The sequence below is a fragment of the Myotis davidii genome, unplaced genomic scaffold (genome assembly GCF_000327345.1).
Source record: "Myotis davidii unplaced genomic scaffold, ASM32734v1 scaffold24, whole genome shotgun sequence".
In the NCBI taxonomy this organism is placed as follows: Eukaryota; Metazoa; Chordata; class Mammalia; order Chiroptera; family Vespertilionidae; genus Myotis; species Myotis davidii.
Genome location: NW_006298312.1, coordinates 999,957 through 1,011,155, shown reverse-complemented (window position 1 = coordinate 1,011,155; position 11,199 = coordinate 999,957). Strand labels below are relative to the sequence as shown.

Sequence of the window (11,199 nt, the reverse complement as noted above, 5' to 3'; positions counted from 1 at the left end):
ATTCCTGCAGGAGTGGGCAGTAGGAGCTGCATCTGAGCCCAGTGACCTTGGCAGGGTTGAAGCACAGGGGCGTGGCCAATGTTGTCAGGCAATTGGCATTCCAAGCTAAGGCACCTGGCTGCCTTCCTAATTTCCAAGAGCTCCTCTCCCCTCACCCTTCATGTCCAGTTGGAAAGCACATTATCTGCAAACCCCCGAAATGGTACTACTATGGGTGACAAAACTAGCCTCAACAAATTCAAGAAGACTGAAATTATAACAAGCACATTTTTCTGACCACAATGCATTGAAATTAGAAATCCACTGCAGAAACGAAGTAAAGAAACCCACAAACATATGGATATAAACAACATGCTACTAAAAATTGACTGGGTCAAAGAAGAAGTAAGAGGCGAGATCAAAAGATATCCTATATAATAAAAGCCTAATATGCTAAGTGTCCAACCATTTATTTGTTCAACCAGTTGCTATGATCTGCACTAACCACCAGGGGGCAGATGCTCTGACCAGTAGGTTAGCTTGCTGCTGGGGTCTGGCCAATCAGGACTGGGTGAGATGGGCCGGACATGCCCTGGAGCCTTCCTGTGGTCCTTCCCTGGCTCCGATCATGCATCAGCGGGGTCCCCCAGCCTGGCCTCTACCCTCTCACAATCTGGGACCACTTGGCCTGATCCCCGCAGGCCAGGCTGAGGGACCCAACCGGAGCATGAATGCACAGGGCCTCAGTCTATATATATAAAAGCCTAAGCGGCAATTACGGCCGGACATGCCCTGGAGCCTTCCTGTGGTCCTTCCCTGGCTCCGATCATGCATCAGCGGGGTCCCCCAGCCTGGCCTCTACCCTCTCACAATCTGGGACCACTTGGCCTGATCCCCGCAGGCCAGGCTGAGGGACCCAACCGGAGCATGAATGCACAGGCCTCTAGTCTATATATATAAAAGCCTAAGCGGCAATTATGACCAGATGACCGGTTGGTAGCTATGACATGCATTGACCACCAGGGGGAAGACGCTCAACACAGTAGCTGCCCCCTGGTGGTCAGTGTACTTCCATAAACAACCTCCCCCTGCCAGCCAACCTCCCTTGGTCCCTCCCCCCAGCCAGCCGGACCCAATCAGGACTGAGTGAGATGGCCCCAATCAGCCCCAATCACCAGCCAGGCCGAGGGACTCCCCCCCACCTGTGCACAAATTCGTGCACCAGACGTCTAGTCTAAAAATAAATAAGAATGACAATAGGACATATCAAAACTTTTGGGATGCAGTGAAAGCAATAATAAGAGGGCAATTTATATCATTAAAGACTCTCTCAAGGAACAAAACAGAACAAAACAAAAAATCACAAGTAAACAACCTGACAGGTACAACTTACAGAATTAGATAAAGATCAAAAACAGTGCACAGCATTAGAAGAAAGGAAATAAATAAATAAATAAACAAACAAACACACTAGAATAGAGAACAGAAAGAATACACACACACACACACACACACACACATCACACACAATACAACAAAGATCTGGTGCTTTGAAAGATTAATAAAATTTACAACCCCTGGCTAGATTCCGTAAGGGAAAAAAAAGAAAGAAAAGAAAAAGAAAATAGTCAGATAAACAAAATCAGAAATCAAAGATAAGTTACCACAAACATCACAGAAACACATAGGCTCACACTAGAACACCATAAAAGACTTTTCACCAAAAATGCAATAACCTAGATGGAATGGATACATTCCTAGGAATATATAATCTTTCTAGACTAAATCATTGAGAACTGGAAAATCTCTAAGTAGACTAATAAATATTCAGGAATTTGAAACAACAATCAAAAACCTCCCCAAAAATAAAAGTCCTGGACCAAATGGCTTCACCAGTGAATTCTAGCAAACTTTCAAAGAAGATTTGATGGATATCCTTCTCAAACTCTTCCAAAAAATTGAAGAAGAAGCATCCTTCCTCACACATTTTATGAGGCCAACATAATCTGCATACCAAAAACCGGGCAAGGATAACACAAAATAGAAAAGTACAGACCAGTATGTCTGATGAATACAAGTGCAAAAATCCTAAACGAAGTACTAACAAGCCAAATACAACAATACATTAAAAAATGATGAAGTGTTGCGCATACCATGGTTCAACTTGCAAATTCATCAGTGTTGTCCATCACACAATCAAACAAGAAAGCATAAAAACCATGAGATCCTGACCCGCCTCTCCGGGCTGCGGCTGCCCCCCGGGGGCTGGTTCCTGCTGCCTTAGTCCCGGCGACCAGGGGACACTGGCGTGACTCGGCGTAACTGGCTGACCAGCCGCCTGGTGCTTCTGTGTCCAGCCAGGTCCGCCTGGCGGCCTGGCCCGGGACCTAGGACTGAGGTGGCCCTTCTCGCCCCTGACCCTTTGCTCCCTGCTCTTTGCTCCCGGGCTCCTGGCAGGGGAGCTCACTCCAACCCTTCCCCGTGACACCGCAGCCTCTGGCCGCGCCCAGGGACAGGGCTGAAAACAGACCGAGTTATTTTTCAGAGTTAAAAGACAATCAAGACAAGATGGAGACTCCTGGCTCTGGAAGGAAAAGTACACCCGTGAGAGAACGATTTTCTGCAGAGATGAGGCTCTGAGTAACATCGCCAGAGAGGCAGAGGCAAGGCTGGCAGCGAAACGGGCTGCTCCGGCAGAAGCAAGAGATACACGCACGAGAGAAATGGAACCACAGCAAAAAGGGTTGGATGAGAAATCTGACAAACACTGTGCTGAACATTACACAAGACCTTCATCTCGAAATTCTGCCTCAGCAACAACCCCTCTAAGTGGAAACTCATCCAGAGGAGGAAGCGGGGACGCCAGCAGCTAATAGGTCCAGATATCTCATTACGCGAATTGCAGGAGTCTTTGTCTGAAGTGGAATAAAAATTCAAGAAAGCCAGGGTTTCTAATGCACAGTTAGACAATGAGAAGAACAATTTGATCTACCAGGTAGATGCCCTCAAGGATGTTATTGAAGAACAAGAGGAACAGATGGCAGAATTTTATAGAGAAAATGAAGAAAAATCAAAGGAGTGAGAAAGGCAGAACCATATGTGTGCTTCAGCATACAATGGATGAACTTACAGAAGGCCTGTGACAGAGATGAGCTTATTGAGAAGCATGGCTTAGTTATACTCCCCGACTGCACTCCCAATGGTGATGTCAATCATGAACCAGTGGTTGGAGCCATCACGGTGGTGTCAGGAAGCTGCTAAGGCCTTGGAGTCCGCAGGAGAGGGTCCTCCAGATGTAAGGCTACGGGAGCTTGCTGGAGAGAAGGAAGAGCTCCTATCACAGGTTAGAAAACAGAAGCTGCAGTTAGAGGAGGAGCAGCAGAAGGGCTCCAGGGGCGAAAGCACAGCGACTGGTGACCTGGCCCAGCTGCAGATGGCTCTGGCTTCCAGTTCATCGAAATGCCGAGAGATGCTAATAGACAAATTAGTAAATACAAGTTTAAGCTTTCAAAAGCAGAACAGGATATCCCCACCTTGAAGCAAAGTATTAGCTGTCATGAGGGACAGGTGCCGAGATATAAAACTGCTGCTGAGAATGCTGAGACAGTGGAAGATGAACTGAAAGCAGAAAAAAGGAAGCTACAGGGAGAGTTAGGAACAGCACTGGACAAGAGGAGGAAGTGGGGATGACCAACAGCCACCTGGCCAAGCGGCTGGAGAAGGTGAAGGTCAACAGGAGAGTACTTCTGGCCCAGCAATAGGGAGGCCACCATCTACCTGGGAGTTCTGGGCCCCACCAGAGGGACTGACTTCTGCCCATTGACAAACCCCTCTCAGTGCTGTTTGAGTTTTGTCATTAATACAGCCACCTTTGTATTTTATAATTTATGGGAGGATGAAATAGGTTTGAATCTTCATGAATGAACACTTTGGATTTTGTTTGTAGTTTAACTCTAGACTAAGAACTGGTCCATGCTATTTTTATTTTTATTTTTTATTTCTGTAATTTTAGCATCAAGTTTACTCACCATTTGCCCCAGCTGCCTCAATGACTGGGCACTTGGAGGCCTCCACCCGGGTGCTGAAGGACAGCGATTCTGAGTGCTCACTGAGCTACTTCCCGGAGACATCAGAGAAAACACAAGTGTCTTCTCCACAGTGCAGTTCAGACTTCAGTGGTCTCCAGTGGTCGAAGACATGTACCCTCATGTCAGATAGCATTTGTATTTTAGTGAAAAAACAAGTTCACAGGTGGGGGATATATGTTTCACTAAAATTTATATGTTTGGAGGAAAAAACCTTTTTTGTAAAATATATAATTTATATAAGAAAATGTTATAAAAAGATATGGGGAGTGTATATAAAACTTGATTTATTGCATGGGGCAGGGAAATCCAAGGCCTAATACTCTTAAAGTAAGAGGAGAGTCCTTAGTCTTCAACGTTAACTGTGCTGTATCTTTTAAGGTATTTCATCTGCTGCTCCTTGGTGAAATGAAATCTCAGACAAACTCAGTTTGGGGTGTGGGGGGACAGGCAGGTGGGACATCTGCCTGGATAGTCTATTAAACACACCCTTTGGCTGACTAAACAACAACAACAACACAACACAAACCCCTCGTGATCTTATCATTAGATGTAGAAAATCATTTGGTAAGATACCACACCCATTTATGATTAAAATAAGATGGTATAAAAGGAAAGCACCTCAACATAATAGAGGCCATATATGACAAAATCTAAGCTAGTATTGTACTCAATGGTAAAAAACTGAAAGCATTTCCTCCAAAATCAGGAAGAGGACAAGGTTATCAACTCTCACCATTATTGAACATAATTCTGGAAGTCCTAACTGAAGCAATTCCCATCAAAATTCCAATGACAATTTTAAAAGAAACAGGGCAAAAATACCAAAAAAGACCAGGAATTGCCAAAGCAATCCAAGGAAAAACAATAAAATTAGAGTTATCACATTGCATGACTTCAAATAACACTACAGAGCAATGATAATCAAAGCAGCATGGTTTTAGCAGAAAGCAGACATACAGATCAGTGGATCAGAATTGAGAGCCCAGAAATAAAATCACTTATATCTGTGTAAATAATTTTTGACAAAGAAACCAAAAAACACACAATGAAGAAAAGAAAACCTCTTCAATAAATGGTGTTGAGAAAGTTGGCAATCCAGATGCAAAAGAATGAAAGTAGACTACAATTTGTCCCCATGTACAAAAATTAATTCAACATGGATAAGGCCTAAATAAAAGATCTGAAACAGCAAATTACATAGAAGAAAACACAGGTACTAAACTTATGGACCTTCGCATTAGAGAAGATTTTATGAGTTCTATCCAAAAGGCAAGGAAAGTAAAGGCAAAAATAAGTGAATGGGACTATATGAAACTAAAAAGCTTCCACACAGCAAAAGAAACCACCAAAACAAAAGGCAAACAATAGAATATGAGAAGATATATGCAAACAGCTTCAACAGGGGTTAATATCCAAAATACATAAAGAACTCATAAAAATCAACACCAAACAAATGAACAATCCAATTACTAAATGGTCAGGAGCTCTATCCAGACATTTCTCTCAAGAAGGCATACAAAGACCAGCAGATAAATGGACATTATTTTCATTACTTTTACACTGTAACAATTCTGGTTCGTAATGATTAGTATTGAATAGAAAAGAATACCCTTCAACATTTCATGTACTGGTTTGATGGGGATGAACTCCTTTAACTCCCCCTGCCTTTTTTTTGTGTCTATGAAGTTCTTTATCTGACTTTCAATTCTAAATGATAGCTTTGCTGAGTAGGATAATCTTGGTTGTAGGTCCTTACTATTCATCACTTTGAGTATTTCTTGCCACTCCCTTCTGGCCTGCATAGTTTCTGTAGAGAAATTAGGTGACAGTCATATGGGCATTCCCTTGTAGGTAACTAAAAATCAACACCAAACAAATGAACAAACCAATTACTAAATGGTCAGGAGCTCTATCCAGACATTTCTCTTAAGAAGGCATACAAAGACCAGCAGATAAATGGACATTATTTTCATTACTTTTACACTGTAACAATTCTGGTTCATATTGATTAGTATTGAATAAAAAAAAAAAAACAATTGTGAACTAATAATACTTCTGTGGTCATTCTAACATCTCAGCTATTAATTCTGCTTTCTGATTGTTAGACTTGCAGCTAACCACACCAAGCAAGATTAAAGCAATAATAAACTCAGAAATATAATGCCATTGAATATTTTCAAAAAAGAAAGAAAAGATGCTCAACTTTACTAGCAATTAGGGAAATGCAAACCAAATGAGATACCACTTACACCTGTTAGAATGGCCATTAGCAACAAGACAAGTAATAAGTGTTGGAGATATTCTTTAGAAAAAGGAATACAGTACTGATACATTGCATGTGGGAATGTAAATTGCTACAGCTACAATGAAAATCTGTATGAAGGTACCTCAAAAATTAAAAACAGATTTAACATATGACCCAGCAATCTGATTATGGTGTGGTCCTCTTTGGATTCCTTTTGTTTGGGGCTCTCTGTGCTTCCTGGACTTGTAAGTCTATTTCTTTCACCAGGTAGGGGTAGTTTTCTGTCATTATTTCTTCAAATGGGTTTTCAATAGTTTGCTCTCTCTCTTCTCCTTCTGGCATCCCCATAATGTGAGTTTTGGTATGCTTGAAGTTGTCCCAGAGGCTCATTACACGATCTTCATATTTTTGGATTCATTTTTCTTTTTGTTCTTCTGATTGGGTGTTTTTTGTTTCCTTGTATTCCAAATCGTTGATTTGATTCTTGGAATCATCTACACTACTATTGAATTCTTCTTTATTTCAGTTAGTAAATTATTCTATATTCCAGTTAGTGTATGCTTAATTTCTGACTGATCCTTTTTCATGTCTTTGCCATGCTCTCTAAGATCCTTGTAAGTCTAACTAAGTCCCTTGACACTCTCATTAAGACCCTGAAGCTCTCATTAATATCCTTGAGTAATCTTATAACCATTGTTTTGAACTCTGTATCTTGTAGTTTGCTTGCTTCTATTTCTTACATTTGTAACATGTTCCTTTGTCTCTGCATTTTGGCTGCTTCCTTGTGTTTGTCTCTATGTATTACATAGAGCTTTTATGTATCCTGGAATTGGTAGAGTGGCCTTGTGTATTAGGTGTCCTGTAGAGCCCAGTGGCTCAGTCTCCCCAGTCACCTGAGCTGGGAACTCTAGGTGTACTCTTGTGTGAACTATGTGCACAGTCTTATTGTAGTTAAGCCTTGATTGCTGTTGGCATCTCTGGGAGGAACTGACCTCCAGGCCAATTGGCTGTGATAACCAACTGTGTCTACAATGGAAGAGGTGATGTGCAGAAGACACCCCTATGGAGCAGGATTTCCTTCAGTGGAGGCTTTGGAGCTCACTGAGTCTGCCCCTTGAGTGTGTCACTCATGGATGTGTAGAGCTGTAATCTGGTATGATCTGAACCTGTCCACCAGATGCACTTGCTCTGGGAATTCCCAGGAGGTGCAAAGTCAGCCACTGCCAGGGTCCATCCAGCATGAGATACAGATAGATCTGCAGATGGATGCTACTTGCATTGGGCTTAAAAGTGCCCAGGAAAGGCCCAGCCAAGAATCAAGGTAAGCTGGTGCTAATGCCAGGTCTAGGGCCTCTTATTGATACGTTTGGGGCATGCTGAGCCAGATGCTGCTTGTTTGACTGATTTTAGAAATGTCTGAAGCCTGAGCTGGGCAGGCCATTTATATAGAAAAGCTGCTGCAAATTGGATGAGGCAGGGTCTCAGGGAATAACCAAGGAGGAATAAACAATGTAGGTAATGCTGATGGAAGCTCAGATATGGCTGCCAGTAAGTTCCACAACAGGGAAGGTCTCAGCACAGAAATAGTGATCCTTGCGGGCACCCTCCACTCTGGGAGAAAACTACTCCTGAGTTCCTGGCCCAATGCCAGACAATCCAGTTCCTCCTCATATGTTCTTGGGATGCCCAAGTCTACTCCCTGCACAGGAGCTAACAATAAACAAGACTGTGTAAATTTGTGTGCTGGACCTTTAAGAGGAATTGCCTGAGGCTCCAGAACCTCCAGGTCACTCAGCCACAATCCCCTTTGGTTTTTACAACACTGAGTTGAGTTATGGTCACTTCTCTTCCCAGGTCTGGAACCCTAGGCTTTGGGTCTGGTTTGGTTCTGGGACCACTTTCTCCTCACAGGAGGCCTCTGCAGCTGAGCTATCCCTTCCAATTAAAAAAAAAAAAAAAAAAAAAAAAGCATGTGGGTTTCAGATCTGCCTGTTATTTGTCTCCACCCCACCTGATGTGTTTTCTTCTTTACTTCTCTAGTTGTAGGACTTCCATTCAGCGAGATTTCAGGCATTTCTGAATGATAGTTGTTCTGTATTTTAGTTGTACTCTTGATGGGCTTGTGGGAGGCAGCGAGTACCTGCATTTACCTACACCACCATCTTGGTACTCCAACAAATTACTTTTACTTAAAAATATTTTTGGGTGTGTATTTAGTTTCCTTAGAAATATCTATATATCTATATATCTATATCTACATCTACATCTATATCTATATCTATAATTTCACTTCAGGCTTTTATTCTCTAATTTTCTATCTTAAACTAATCATAAAATTACCCCCTTTTTTTGCATTATTCCTAATGAGCTCTCCTAAAAAATTTAGAAAAGTACATTTATTAAAACTCAAATGCCAGAACATTAACCCAGAAAGCTATTTGTATCTCCTAATTGGAAGAACTTTATGTAAGTGCAAAATGTTTTAAAGTATTTGAGTCATTTTCTTAAATTTAAAAGAATTATGAAATATTTAAAATTAACATTTTTAATAGCATATATGTTGCAGAAATAACTGAACAGAAAAGGCAGTAAATATCCTTTAAGAATTTCTATGCTCTAGGGCAACAGGGCACAGAGAAGAGTCCTACATGGGTTCAAATCATTGGCTGGCACCAGCTCTGTGACCTTTTGTAGTGCTATGTGTGGTAACATTGCAGTGAGATTTGTATGAAAATAATTCAATGGAAAATGTATTGATCCATGTTCCTGATAATATAACACAACATTGTATTTGCTTCAGCTACATTTTTCACTGTTTGGAATACCATAGGTAGATAACAAAAACAAATATGCATACACAGACGTGATTTTATAAAAATATTACACATTAAAACTGCTTCAGTTATTACGACAAAGCAGCTAAATCCTTCAGTGTCAACATTGAAAATCTTTCATGTTTTTAATGGGAAATTGAGATTAGTATTTATTTGTCCCCATACGATATCTGTGCCATTGTAACGTTTATGGTCTGCTGAAATAAACGAGGCTCCTGCTCCTAGATAGCTTTTTAGACTATATGACAAGGCTTAAAGTAATGCTCATTTATAACCATGTAATTTAAAAGATTGTTAGAGGAAAAAAAGCCTCATACTTTTTCCTGATAGCCTCAATGTCTTTTGGAAATCTTGTCAGTGATACAGTTGAATGACCCAACCACAGAAATGTGGAGAAATATTTTAATATCATAAAGAAGAAACTACTCAATTATTTTACTGGAATATTTCATTTTAAAAACCAATGTATGATAAGCCTCCTTACACATTAGGTATCTATAGACACATAATGCCTCCATTATGCATAATTGAATGCATAAAATTATTTTTGCAACATATACTCAAATCCAATGATAGTAATGTCAATTTCATAACACTTCTTGTTGGTTTTTATTTTTTAAACATCTTTTTATTGATTACAGAGAAGAAAGGAGAGGGAGAGATAGAAACAACAATAATTATAAAGAATTGCTAATTGGCTGCCTCCTGCATGCCCCACACTGGGGATTGAGCCCACAACCTGAGCATGTGCCCTGACCGGGAACTGAACCTTGACCTCCTGGTTCATAAGTCGATGCTCAATTACTGAGCCTCACTGGCCGGGCATTTTTGTTGGTTTTTAGACATTGCCTTATAGGAGTTTTATTTACTGCTTAATTAAAATTATATGGTCTCTATATTTCATATACAGCAACAAGTATGCTTTTTAAATTTAACAATGTCTTACCTAAAGATGGCTTGGGAATAGCTAGTTCTAATTAGGCATGTTATGAATGAAGAAAGAGTTAAAATATTTGGGTAGGATTTACTAAAAATTGAGTATTAGATGAAGCTGGTTCAGTAAACCTTCAAAATTTCTATTACAGCATTCAAGTCAAAATAGTAAAAATGTATTACTTGACTTAATGTAACAAGTAAATGTGTTAAAATATTCCAATAACAAACTTTAATAAGGATATCTATGATTCACCTGTTTCTTTGCATTCATAGAGAAAATGTAATTGTTCACTATTTTAAGGTAAAATAATTAAGGGCATGAGATGGATACTTGAAGAATCCTCCCTTCCTTTCCAACCTAACAGAAGAGATTGCTTTGTTGATATAAAGGTAAAACTCTCACAGTAAGATTTGCTTTAACATAATAACATAAGATAATATAATAACACTAGAGGCCCAGTGCACAAAAATTTGTGCACTCGGGGGTGGGGGGGATCCCTCAGCCCGGCCTGTGCCCTCTCGCAGTCTGGGACCCCTCAGGAGATAATGACCTGCTGGCTTAGGCCTGCTCCCGGGTGGCAGTGGGCAGGCCCAATCCCTAGGTGCAGCCCCTGGTCGGGCTCAGAGTAGGGCCGATTGGGGAGTTGGGGCGCCGCCCTCTGTCATGCACAGAGCAGGGAGATTGGGAGGTTGTGATGCCACCCTCAGTCACGCTCAGGGTAGGGCTGATTGGGGGGTTGGGGCACCGCCCCCTGTCACACTCAAGGCAGGGTCGATAGGGAGGTTGCGGCGCCACCCCCTATCATGCGCAGAGCAGGCCCCATCAGGGAGGTTGGGGCTCCGTACCCTGTCACACACAGAGCAGGGCCGATCAGTGGGTTGAGGAGCTCCCCCCTGTCACTCAGAGAGCAGGGCTGATAGGGGAGTTGGGGCACCGCCCCCTGTCACACACAGAGCAGGGCCGATCAGGGGGTTGAGGAGCTCCCCCCTGTCACTCACAGAGCAGGGCTGATAGGGGAGTTGGGGCACCGCCCCCTGTCACACACAGAGCAGGGCGATCAGGGGGTTGGGGAGCTCCCCCCTGTAAGGAACAGAGCAGGGTGGATAGGGAGGTTGT

General features: G+C 41.8%; 1 protein-coding gene and 1 pseudogene across 1 annotated transcript in view; one reads left to right on the top strand and one right to left on the bottom strand.

Annotated features, from left to right (window-relative positions):
• Positions 1-11,199, bottom strand: part of ROBO1 (roundabout guidance receptor 1) — a 1,289,171-nt gene that overhangs the window by 1,009,141 nt on the left and 268,831 nt on the right. The gene's annotated exons all lie outside the window — the stretch shown is intronic.
• On the top strand, positions 2,450-3,860 carry LOC102775006 (annotated as a pseudogene).